The sequence below is a fragment of the Haliotis cracherodii genome, unplaced genomic scaffold, assembly GCF_022045235.1.
Source record: "Haliotis cracherodii isolate W230 unplaced genomic scaffold, xgHalCrac1.p SCAF_1, whole genome shotgun sequence".
Classification (NCBI taxonomy): Eukaryota; Metazoa; Mollusca; class Gastropoda; order Lepetellida; family Haliotidae; genus Haliotis; species Haliotis cracherodii.
The window spans coordinates 14680485-14694156 of NW_027266264.1; positions in this window are offsets into that span (position 1 = coordinate 14680485).

Below are 13672 nucleotides of genomic sequence, written 5' to 3' on the forward strand. Positions count from 1 at the left end.
GATCTTAGTTCTCGCTATCGCTAAACAAAGGATCTTTGTTTAGCAGCAGCGAGAACTTATATCTGATTTTAATGAGATTGTCCTTCCACATAATCTGACACTCTGTGATAGGACTGACGTAACCTAAGCAGTGTTAATCCCAACTCAGTCAATGATCATCTGGTTTATTAGTTGGGTGATCATTTGAGTAACAGGTCAATGATGACAGACTTTGAAATGGAGCTGATTTCTGATCAATATGCCCCATTGTATAGCCACAAGATTTTTTCATCAAGTTAATGTAAGACCCATCTAGAAATTCAATTGGAAATTATTTTTCTTGAGACATTTCTGCCATTGTATTTGTTGTTGACACAGATAAGGCCTCAATAAATCAATTGTAAGTTTTATCATCTTAATATGACAAAGAAAAGAATGTGTTCTGTAAAATTTATTATGCCAATTGATACGTGAAGTAAGGTATTTTAAGTCAAGCCGGCAAAGGAAAACCAAATGCTTTTTGACTGCATCAGCATTTTGGAGAGATACAGGAGAGAATGGAGAGTTAATACCTCATGATTAATTTATTATGGCCTTATGTGTGAGGCCAACCATTTGATATTATTTAGGGGGTGGGGTAGGAGCTTGAGGTGTGGATTGAAATTTTTTCATGATACGTTCCTCGTGTCCAAAAAGCGGATGTCTTGAAAAGATTATTGTTTCTTAGGCAATATGTCAGGCGACCTCTCATAATATTTAATGGTTGGTGACTATGCAATATATGAGTTCCACGGTACTATGATTAAAATCAAAATATTACATGCCATTACTGAACCAAAACCAACTGACCAAGTAATTGTAAGATTGTGTGTATGTTTCGCGTGAAGACATTTATAGGTGATATCATGTACTTTTGAGTATGGAATAAAGACTGACAACTAATTGTGTTGTGTAATGTTTATATGGTCATGGCCTTTTGTTTTATGGTTAACCAAATAGGTATTATTGATACTTAAAGTTGGAGAGAATAATATTCATGTCTCCGTAACCATGGTGACGTCAAGCAGCACCACCTTCTGGCAAGATAAGCCAGGGGTGATATCAACAGATATGTTGTCATATAGCCGATCTCTGTGTCGACATAAGAGTTAAGGATTAGCTAGATCATATTGAACGCCACCCAGGGTGCTAAAGCTACACACCATGCATGTTCGTTATGACAGGGGATGAACTCCATTCTATTGGGGATAGGGTGAAAGGGAGGGTGTAGGGGAAAGGGATGTTTACAGTAAAGAAGTGTGAACTGTTGAAATATTTCTTTACAAGTGACAAAAAGCAAACATTGTTATTTCTGTACAAAAAGATTGGTAACATATAAAAAAAAAGGGTTTTAGCGAAAAGTAAAGACCAATCCCGGTGACACATCTCAATCGCGAAATTGCCCAGAACTCCCTGGGATGCAGATACTGATGCTCTATACCTCTGTATTCCTAATGTGAAAGGTATACCCCCACATTATTAGAATGAGAGTTAGAATTGTTCCCAAGCAGCCTATGCTTAAAGAACGAGGTGACTCGTGGATCGGATGGACAAGCTCGGTTACTTGGTTGATGGCATGTCATCGTTTTGGTTAGTTTGTTGTTTAACACCGCACTCAGCAATATTCCAGCTATATGACGGCGGTCTGTAAATAATCGAGTCTGGACCAGACAATCCAGTGATTGATATCATGAGCATCGATCCGCGCAATTGGGATCGATGATGTGCATCAACCAAGTCAGCAAGCCTGACCACCCGATCCCGTTAGTCGCCTTTTACGACAAACATAGTCGCCTTTTACGGCAAGCATGAGTTGCTGAAGACCTCTTCTACCCCGGAATCTTTACGGGTACATGTCATCGTACCGGACAGTGTGGATCGTTGCTCGCTATATCAATCACCGGCTTATCTTGTCCAGATTCGATAATTTACAGACCGACATCATACAGCTGAAATATTGCTGAATGTGGCTTTAAAGAACAAACAAACAAAACTTGTTTTATGTTTTACGTATCAGTGAAGCCATCATTACCAAGAGTGAGTCACTATCAGGATTGCAAAGATTACAAACTTTATTTGAAAACAGTCATTGTGTGGACACACTTTTTGACCTTTATCTCCTAGCGACCGTCGTATCAGTCACCTGTCGAATTGACACTGTATGGGAGTCATAAACACGGGATTACCTGGGATTCCATTAATCGAATAATCGATGTCCCTATCTTAATCTGACACTCTCAATAACAGAGAATCTCATCGTCGCACATTAACGTGACATAGGCTATCTTCGTAAAATGATTAAAAAAATAACTTTGTGTCGAAATGCTTGATGTCTTATAGGTGTACTCATGTTTCTATCCCCGCTATCACCATGACCTACTTAAGATTACAGTTAGAGATCCTGTCTGATTCGTAAATTCTTATGCTGAAAAATGTAAGTTTTACTTTCAAAGTCATTTATTATTGCCAGTACAATAGCATACAAGACGACGGGGGCCAGGGATATATATGGTGGAAAAATGTTGCTATGCAGAGTTGCGTCCCTTAGCCGTACCCGCATTCGGTGATGACGTGTTCGAATTCCATTTGCTCCTATCCGTGGCCAGTAAACACAGAAATGGCAAACGTCCACTACCACACGCGTTTCATCGGTTATGGTCATTCATGCTATTTCTTTGGACGTAAATCTGGAACAAAAAATGAAGCATATTGTAACGCAGTTGCGTCCCTTCGTCGTGCCAGGATCCTATGATCGTTGGTTCTAATCCTACACTCGCCCCGATTATGTTTCTAGGTTTGTCAGCACCATACCCGTGCTCGTGGCTTTCACCAAGTTGTATCGCTCGAGCTTTCCTGCCACATCAAGCCGACACGCCGTGAAATAAATTAAATAATGTTCAATGACTCAAACAAGGGAATATCAGGAAACGCTGCAAATAACTGTTAACGTCTAGGTTTGTCAGCACAATCCCGTTCTCGTGGGTTTCACCGAAGTGGTAAAAGTCTGAGACCTGCATCACTTCGGGCTTCCCTCTCACATTAAGCTGACACGCCGTGATATAATTGGAACACTGTTAAAAGCGGCGTTAAACCCCACACACTCACTCACTCTTCAATACCTTTCGGATTTGTTTTCAAGTATTAACCTCGATTAGATTAGAATTAGAATGTGAGTGAGTGAGTATGGTTTTACGCCGCTTTTAGCAATATTCCAGCAATATCACGGCGGGGGACACCAGAAATAGGCTTCACATACTGTGCCAATGTCGGGAATCGAACCCGGGTCTTCGGCGTGACGAGCTGACGCTTTAACCACTAGGCTACCCGACAGCCTTAAAATTAGAATCATTGGTTAGAACTGCTCCCCGTGCTCCCAAGCAATCTATACTGGTCGTAAGAGGCGACTTATTGGATCGCGGGTGGTGAAGCTCGGTGACTGGGTTGATAGAGTATCATCATACCCCGACGGCCTGGATCATTGGTCACACTATCGATCACTGAATTGTCTGATCCAGACTCGATTAACTTCTTGCCGCCGTCATATATCTGGAATATTACCGTGTGGAAGAGCAAACAAACAACAATAGTTACATTTAATTCTAGTTGTATAATGATAACCCGTAATTTGTCCATTTCGCATTCATAGGAAGCCATTTTCAGTGCGGGTGAACTTGTTGCATATCTAAACCTAATAATACGATTAGATCAAGAAAACAAACAGTCGACAACCAGAACAGAATTAGCTTTCCGTCTTATTGATCAAAGAATGACGTAAGCGCGCATAGTCACAAATCCTAAAATAAGAAATCGAAAGCCATATCAGTAGTCTAGAGACCAAGGTTTACTAGGTTAATGATATGGTAAAGAGAAGACATTTACATAATGCATGTTCTCCTTTTTGGACGTGTACCCGGTCGAACAGTTGTTCACAACAATAAATCATGTTGAATACTTTATGCCACAAGGGATAAGTGCTTGTTGAATGTACATTTGTATAAGCAGAATACGGCATATAGTCAGTCCACTCTTAGTCATTCGCTCAACCAGCTTACCACAAGTACCGTCCCGACACTAAAGATCGTTGTTGTATAGAACCAAGATTGTTTACCGTACATACCTAAATAACCGCCACACCGGTATTCAAGTCAAATAATGTGGTTGAACTCTGCTTACACGTGTTTCAGCTATATGACGGCGTGTCAGTGTTGATAGGAGAGGAATGTAGGTCTCAGGCGTCCACCATGAGCCCGGGTATGTGCGAGCAAACCTTGGTTTGGTTTGTTTCTTGTTTAGCGCCGCAATCAGCAATATTGCAGCTATATGACGGCGTGTCAGTATTAGTAGGAGAGGAATGTTATACACGTCTCAGGCGTCCACCATGAGCCCGGGTATGTGCGAGCAAACCTTGGTTTGGTTTGTTTCTTGTTTAACGCCGCAATCAGCAATATTGCAGCTATATGACGGCGGTCTGTAATTAATCGAGTCTGGACCAGACAATCCAGTGATTGACATCATGAGCATCGATCCATGCAATTGGGATCCGATGACATGCATCAACCAAGTCAGCGAGCCTGGCCATCCGACCCCGTTAGCCGTTTCTTATGAAAAGTATTGATTGCTGAAGACCTATTCTAACCGGGATCTTCACGGGTAAAGTGTCCCATTGAAATATGGGACTGAAATATATGTCTCAATAGATAAGGCAACTGCAATATGTGTTTTCAGAAAAGACGTGCGGAGAAGGATAAAACATGTACACTGTGTATGACAATACATGACAATATATGACATTACCCTACTCACATTTCGGGTTAGAATAGATCGCCAGCAGCCTCTGCTGGCGTCTTAGTGGATCGGGTGGTCAGACTCGGTGACTGGGTTGATGGCGTGTCACCGTGCCCCGACGGCGTAGGTCGTTGCTTACTGGATTGTCTTGTCCAGACTCGAGTGTTTATATGCGGCCGTCATGTAGCTGGAACATTGTTCGGCGTTAAAGAACAACCACACAAACACAGGTGTCCTAACGGTGTAGGTATTGTGTGCTTCAGCCATGGGGTGGAGACATTACCGTAGAGAACAATTAAAGTGACTGGCAGGTCAGGGTTATTCCTGCAATGCACTCCAAAAGCATGTGGAATGACTAGCCATTTAGGACCTACGTGGGGAGGAAATCGGCAAAAGTACAAAGAAATTAAACAAATGTGGTATGCCATACAATGTTTAACAGACATTGGAAATGCGTTAAATAGGAAGTTATTGCTGCCTGGAGGCGGACTAGACGGCCTAGTAATTAAAGCGTTCGCTCGTCATGCTGAAGACCCGGGTTCGATTCTCGACATGGGTACAATGTGTGAAGCCCATTTCTGGTGTCCCCTGTCGTGATATTGCTGAAATATTGCTAAAAGCGGCGTAAAACCATACTCAGTGACTATTCCTACCCGTGTAAACTGGTAAATATCTGTGACTTTTAGTTCATACTTTTAGCCTAGTTAACAATAAGCTGCCAAAACTGAAATGGTGGGCCTTAAGCCGAACTCACTCTCTCGACAAGGTAAGATCCAAACTCACTCACTCGACAAGGTAAGAACCGAACTTACTCTCTCCACAAGGTAAGAACCGAACTCACTCTCTCGACAAGGTAAGAACCGAACTCACTCTCCCCACAAGGTAAGAACCGAACTCACTCTCTCGGCAAGGTAAGAACCGAACTCACTCACTCGACAAGGCAAGAACCGAACTCACTCTCTCGGCAAGGTAAGATCCGACCTCACTCTCTCGACAAGGTAAGAACCGAACTTACTCTCTCCACAAGGTAAGATCCGACCTCACTCACTCGACAAGGTAAGAACCGAACTTACTCTCTCCACAAGGTAAGAACCGAACTCACTCTCTCGACAAGGTAAAAACCGAACTCACTCACTCGACAAGGTAAGAACCGAACTCACTCTCTCGGCAAGGTAAGAACCAAACTCACTCTCTCGGCAAGGTAAAAACCGAACTCACTCTCTCGGCAAGGTAAAAACCGAACTCACTCGCTCGGCAAGGTAAGAACCGAACTCACTCACTTGACAAGGTAAAAACCGAACTCACTCTCTCGGCAAGGTAAAAACCGAACTCACTCTCTCGGCAAGGTAAAAACCGAACTCACTCTCTCGGCAAGGTAAGAACCGAACTCACTCACTTGACAAGGTAAAAACCGAACTCACTCTCTCGGCAAGGTAAAAACCGAACTCACTCTCTCGGCAAGGTAAAAACCGAACTCACTCTCTCGGCAAGGTAAAAACCGAACTCACTCGCTCGGCAAGGTAAGAACCGAACTCACTCACTTGACAAGGTAAAAACCGAACACACTCTCTCGGCAAGGTAAAAACCGAACTCACTCTCTCGGCAAGGTGAAAACCGAACTCACTCTCTCCACAAGGTAAAAACCGAACTCACTCACTCGACAAGGTAAGAGCCGAACTCACTCCACAATGTAAGATCCGAACTCACTCTCTCCACAACGTAAAAACCGAACTCACTCACTCGACAAGGTAAGAGCCGAACTCACTCCACAAGGTAAGATCCAAACTCACTCACTCGACAAGGTAAGAACCGAACTCACTCTCTCGACAAGTTAAGAACCGAACTCACTCTCTCGACAAGGTAAGAATGAAGGACTGTACGTACTGGTTTCATTGTGGACTTAACGACAGACCGGTGGCGGGGGATTCGTATACAGTGTATTCCAATTTGTAACTCCTGATCAATAAACCAGTCGTTCCTAACTTTTTGCACTCGGTTTGTTGTTGGTTTTATGATAACCACAATTCATATGTAGGCAAAGCCACAGAGGTCTGTTGTCCAAGCGTCTCTGCTACCATTCATTGCAGAACTGTTCACATTTTATTGTGACCTACAAATCGACTTCCCTCCCTTACTGTTGCATGCATGACTCGACCCCTTGCACCCAGACCGACTTCCTACGAAGATACTGCCTGTGTTAATGTAATAGCTGCTTTTGATTTTGATTGTTAGCCCTAGTATCGACGTGAAACTAAAAGTGTTCAGGCCTTAGACATTTACCACTTTGGTAAGGTGACCCGTGAAGATCCGGGGTAGAATAGATCTTCAGTAACCCATGATTGTCATAAGAGGCGACCAACGGGATCGGGTGGTCAGGCTCTCTCACTTGGTTGATGCATGTCATCGTATCCCAAGAGCGTAGATCGATGCTCATGATATCGATCACTGAATTGTCTGGTTCAGACTCGATTATTTACAGACCGCCGCCATATAGCTGGAATATTGCTGATTGTCGCGTTAAACAACAAATTCACGTCTAACAACAAGGCCTGGCCAGTATACTGTGTCTGAGAGGGGTATTTATGTTAAACTGCGGCATGGTATCTCATTGGGCCAGCATCCCATGATGCATGTTACATTACACTTGCATAGCCATAGCCACGGTACACACACGGAGTCCGTGCTAGGAAATGCATACAAGTACTTTACAGTTTAGAGTGAGTGAGTGAGTGAGTATAGTTTTACGCCGCTTTTAGCAATATTCCAGCAATATCACGGCGGGGGACACCAGAAATGGGCTTCACACATTGTACCCATGTCGGGAATCGAACCCGGGTCTTCGGCGTGACGAGCGAACGCTTTAACCACTAGGCTACCCGACCGCCCTTTACAGTTTAGAAAGATAGATGGAACCATTTATTAGTTAAGATACTAGGGTGAATTACCGAACTGCCCAAGCTATTCATTCCATCAAGTCTACGGTGTAATAATTAAACTAAAAAGGTATAGGGGAGTGTGTGTGTGTGTGTGTGTGTGTGTGTGTGTGTGTGTGTGTGGAGGGGAGGGGAGGGGGGGGGGGGGGTCTCAAAAACAAAACCGGGCCATAAGAGGATATTTGATACAGGGTGACTATAGGTGTATAGTGGTGTATAGTGTACAAGCTTTATGAGCAGCAGGTACCCCCGATGGCCGAGCAGTTTTCAGGGGCTAAAAATTCCACCCCGTCGATGAGGTCACATTATCTCCGCACCATTCATAACTATCACAGTCAGGGCTTCCAGATCATTTACCTTGATGAATCATTCCACCGACATCATGTGGCTATCGGCAGATGGACAAACATCACCCATGGTACCATCAGGTAAAGGTAATCGTGTCATTGTTTTGCACGCCGCCGTGATCTGGGGCGTATTGGCGGATGTGTTGCTAGTATTCGAGGTGAAAAAGAAAACTGGCGATTTCCATAAGGAAATTATAGAAGGAGATCTGTTCACAGACTGGTATGAACATCACCTATTGCCCATTTTAAACATCAGTGCCATAGTCATGGATAACGCCAGTTAATATAACGCCCGGGAACCAGATACAGTGGCTCCAACCATGAATAGTCTGAAGGCGACCATACAGGAATATATGACATTGTCGACTTCAGACCATCTGAAACGAAAGTTCATGGAGAAAATTCGGCTGAATAAGAAACCAGTAAAGTACAAGACATATGTGCTGGCGGCACAACACGGTCATGTTGTCTTACCTACGCCAGTCAGACATTGTGAGCTCAACCCTGTTGAGCCTATCTTGGCTAACTGTACATGATTCGTGGCAAGACATAACACAACATTCAAACTCACACATGTCGAAGGGAGGATCAATGCAGTCTTTGCTAGCTATCAGCCTTGTTGAACCAGATATCATACCTTTGGGTGATAGTACAGATTCATATACGTCATCGGCGGAGATAGATGCTGGCTCAAGAAATCATCTATAAAAAAACAAATACTTCTGGATTCTAAAACCGCAACCTTCCAGTACACATCCCGTTTCACAGCTTTTAACTATACCATCATTTATCCAATCAAATTTAATCCAGTACATATCCTAAATTACTACCCCATCAACGCACATGCCAATTAAGTACAATAACAGCAATATTTTGAGACCGGTGTGAGGTCATCACCTCGGGGACAGCTGTTAGGTAATTACCTCAGGTTATAGGCCGTGTCATACATGCATGACAACACACGAACATTTTCTAAGTTAATAATAATTTTACCTGTAAAAGTACATTTTAAGGGTAAACACAGTGTCAGTTAGGATACTAGGCTAGATTAGGTCAATTTGCCCTGCTTTGATATATGCTATTTTCATAGCCCTATGACTCGTATTTGTTAAATGAAGCCAGGAAAGCATTTTTCTCCCATTTCCGACAGTACTTTAGTGCGCGCGCACACACACGCACGCACGCACACACGCACGCACACACACACACACACACACACGTTGCTATATAAGTGCAATAATCTTGGACGCGACGTTAAACACCATTTCACCTCACCTAATGTGTCGAGGAGGAAATGCCTTCTCTGCCTCGAAGATACCAAACGAACACTTATGCAGTGTGCACGAGATGCATGTGCTAATAGTGAATAAACATGTTTGTGCGTGGCAGAAACAAATTTAACCTTTCTGCGCATCTCGTAGCCCGGATGTTTCAACTCGTGTGCAACGCAACTGAACTACCGTGGTTACAACTAATAGGTATTTTGTACATATATGAAAGTTTAGATTTGATAAGTATGTTGTATGAAAGTAATGTGATCACATTAAAAGTGCTATTACAGAACATATTTTTTTCCAATACAAATGATAAACATTTCCGCTCAACAAGTTTTGCGTGTACGCCGCGTTTTGGAACAGTAAATGTTCCGCGTGCTCCGGAAGAATTCGTTTTCATTGAAAAGGGGACTGCAGTTGGGTGTCACGTTGTGCACGAGGAGTTCACGTTGTGCACGAGGAGTTCACGCTGACACAGTCGGGCAGCAGCAAGCGAACACCGACTGACCCAGCGTAAATCTTTCACGCAATCTCATTAAAATCAGAACTTTAGTTCTCGAACTGCTAAACAAGGCTTTCTTTAGCAGTAGCGGGACCTAATATCTGATTTTAATGAGATTGATCTTCCACCCCATGTTGTTGTCGTCTGCACTGATTATGAATATTCTCGGGTTCAATTGTGAGGACGCGATTTTTGTTTTTTAACAGTAATTAGATATGATATGTAATAAGTATTTTGTTTTTTGTTTGTTTGTTGTTTAAGGCAACACTAAGCAATATTCTAGCTATACGACGGTCTATAAATAATCGAGTCTGGACCAGACAATCCGGTGATTGACATCATGAGCATCGATCCACGCAATTGAGATACGATGACATGCATCAACCAAGTCAGCGAGCCTGACCACCCAATACCATTAGTCGCCTCTTACGAAAAGCATTGTCACCTCTTACGGCAAGCGGAAAAAGACATATTCTACCCCGCATCGTCACGGGTCAAATAAGTATTTTGAGTTAACTTTGTTTTTATTACGGATCCTTTCTGGAAAACAAAGGCTATATTGTAAATTTACCAGTCTAGCTATATGTTGTCAGAATGATGATCATAAATCCCTTGCTCGAAAATACATCATATGTACCCAAAATATACCTATGATATATTCGAAAGAGGCTTGCTGCCTATGAATGTCGACTACTTCGTTTACTGAGGGGCACGGGTGGCCCAGTCGTCTAAGGCGCCGCGATTCGCTGTGCAGAGTTGCGTCCCTTCGGCACGCCAGAAACCTATGATTGTGGGTTCGAATCCCGGTTCGCCCCGATTATGTTTCTAGGTTTGTCAGCACCATACCCGTGCTCGTGGGTTTCACCGAAGTGGTAAACGTCTGAGACCTGCATCACTTGGGGCTTTCCTCCCACATTAAGCTGACACGCCGTGATATAACTGGAATACTGTTAAAAGCGGCGTTAAACCCAACTCACTCACTCACTCACTCGTTTACTGAACCTCGAAGACAAATGGGTTTTAACATGATCAATCCCACTGTAATTTAATTCTTATTCTATAAAGAAAAATATTTACCCACAACTACCTGGATTTTTAGTCAACGGTATCAAATGTTCATTTTGAACACACTACATTTAAAGGTGGTTGCTTTTACGATCCACATCAATGGAGAGCATGTGGTTTACTTTGTCCAAGGACGCAAGAGGATAGTCGTTCATATTGACAAATATTATCAAGGCAGTCATATTCCGCATCAGCTATTAACACAAGTTTTTGTTAAACCGTTCCATTTACCCCCCGCGAAGTCATGCGTCGGGCCATAATGGACAGGCATGATCGTTGCATTCAGAGCAGCATATACAACACCCATGTCCACGTGGTCAATAGAATGAGACGCAGAATGTCGAAGGGGATGGATTAAAGTTATGGGGGTAGGCGATTTGCTAATATGTCCTCATACCTCTGTACTTGATACGGGTCACTTGAGTAATCTATGTTATCGGATACAATCATAATTGAATATGACGCGTTGGTTCAACATTTCAAAGAGGTGTAATTTTGCGAGCAACCTTGTAATAAATGTAGATAATTGTCAGTAATGCGGTATTATGTGTACTTTATAGTGTGTGTTAATGGAACTCACCAGGTCGTGTCCATCCGTTGGTCCACAGAAGTGTAAATCACGTGATAAACATTCGATAAATGTAAGAACTCAATTTGCTCGTAAATTGTACTCAGTCTGTATGATGGTACCGGACAGCGGGTGGCAATACTACAACCGGATCCATTTATTTGCCTTATTAAAGTCAATACTACTGACGTTTATCACTAACTTGAACTCTCGGAGAAACAAAAGGATCAACGTTGGTTAAAAGTAAGCAAAGTCATACTATTTAACGTGAAGTGTTTATGTTTATGATTTATATTTGAAATAAGTATTCATTAACCAAAATAAGAATACTGTGGAAATGGTTTTAACGAACACGGATATAACGTATAAGCGATCTCGTTTTGCACGCCAAAGTGACACAAATATAATAATTACGGACCGTTTTTGAGTTATTGAAAGTTTCAACGTATTGTTACATATGTTGAAAAACGAATACGACATTTGAATATAACTATGCATATTATATCATGTGAGTTTGGAACTTTCCTTTTGAGAGTGAGTGATTATGATTTACGCTTCATTTATCAATATTCCTGCAATATTACGACGGGGACACCAGAACCAGGCTATGATTGTGATCCATCAACACCAGCTCCATTCGTCACCACTCGCATGTTTCCGTAATCTACAACACGGAATAGGAAGAGTTGATCACGAATGCACTGACTCATGATATAATCGGAGTCTACAATGGCTTCTGGTTGTAGCCGAGATTACTTATAATAATGGAAATTGTTTTTGTCGCTGTTCTTCACACATTTTAACCTTGTGGGTATCGGACCCGGGCCATCAACGTGACGAGCGAAAACTTAAGCCCCCTATGGACTTACCAACCGCTCCTCCTTTTAAAGCGTATAGACCATTATAATATAAAAGAGTTCGGTAAAGTAGCACATCAAAGATGCCACGAGTAACATTTAAAGGTTGTATGGCGATGAATGAAATTTGAGCATGTACTTAATGGCTTATCGTTTGGTCATTTCAACTTGGGTTTTCCCGACGTGACCCAGGAGATGAAAGATTAACACAGTCAATCCTACACTGGTTCAGAGACGTCACGGCGTTATTTCTATATGCCTCTAAAGTTTCCAAGAAAGCCTTCAGTTGTCATAAGGAGCAATAATATGGCATTACTAATATTGAAATTGAAATCATGTCCTGTTTTCGGGTTGAGTACACATAATTGACAAAGAATGACAAAGAAAAAGTGATCGACGCGTGCTTTACTCGTGAAAAGCTTGGGGGTGGGTTCCGACGTCAAACAGGAAGCACTAACACTCGGGGGGTATGACGTTTAGAGTGGGGAAATACTTCAGATGCCATTTACGTGAAGTATATACGTATGGTATATGGTTAACATGACACTTAATGTAACGCAATAGGTAATCGAGACAAACTACGATTTGTGTACTGCTTCTGCTAGTGTTTTGTTAGACACCTCGGCCGATATGCCTGGAATGCGATTCTCAACTAACTTGCGTACAGTGTACTCGGTGAATTATTTAAAACGTTAAAACATTTATAAATATTTTCAGGATGAGGAACGTTCTGAATGTGTAACATTAGTCGCTTGTACCAATAGACCTCGATATGAATGATTAATATAACTGAATCAATGAATTGCTGAAGTATCTTCGGTGAATTTCAACTTGTACACATTTACAGCATGCTTATCTGACACGATGAAGAACATGAGTGAGAAGGGTTTTAAGCAAATTTTAGCAATATTACAGCAATACCAGACGGCGGAGAACAAATATTGGCAACTCATATGGTGAATCGAACCAGGGTCTACAACGCGACGGGCAAACGCTTTACCCACTAAGCTATCCCGCCGCCTTCAACCAAATAATAAATATACACTGCATCCGATAGGACGAAACCAAACATCTTTAATAGTAGGCTGTGAGTAATTCACAATAACGTTCTTTAGGTCCTATTTTGGTCATAATCAGGTTGGTTGGTTGGTGGGTTTGTTGTTTAACGCCGCACTCAGCAATATTCCAGCTATATGACGGCGGTCTGTAAAAATCGAGTCTGGATCAGACAGTCCAGTGATTAATATCATGAACATCGATCCACGCAATTGGGATCGATGACCTGTATCAACCCGTTAGTCGCCTTTTACGACAAGCATAGTC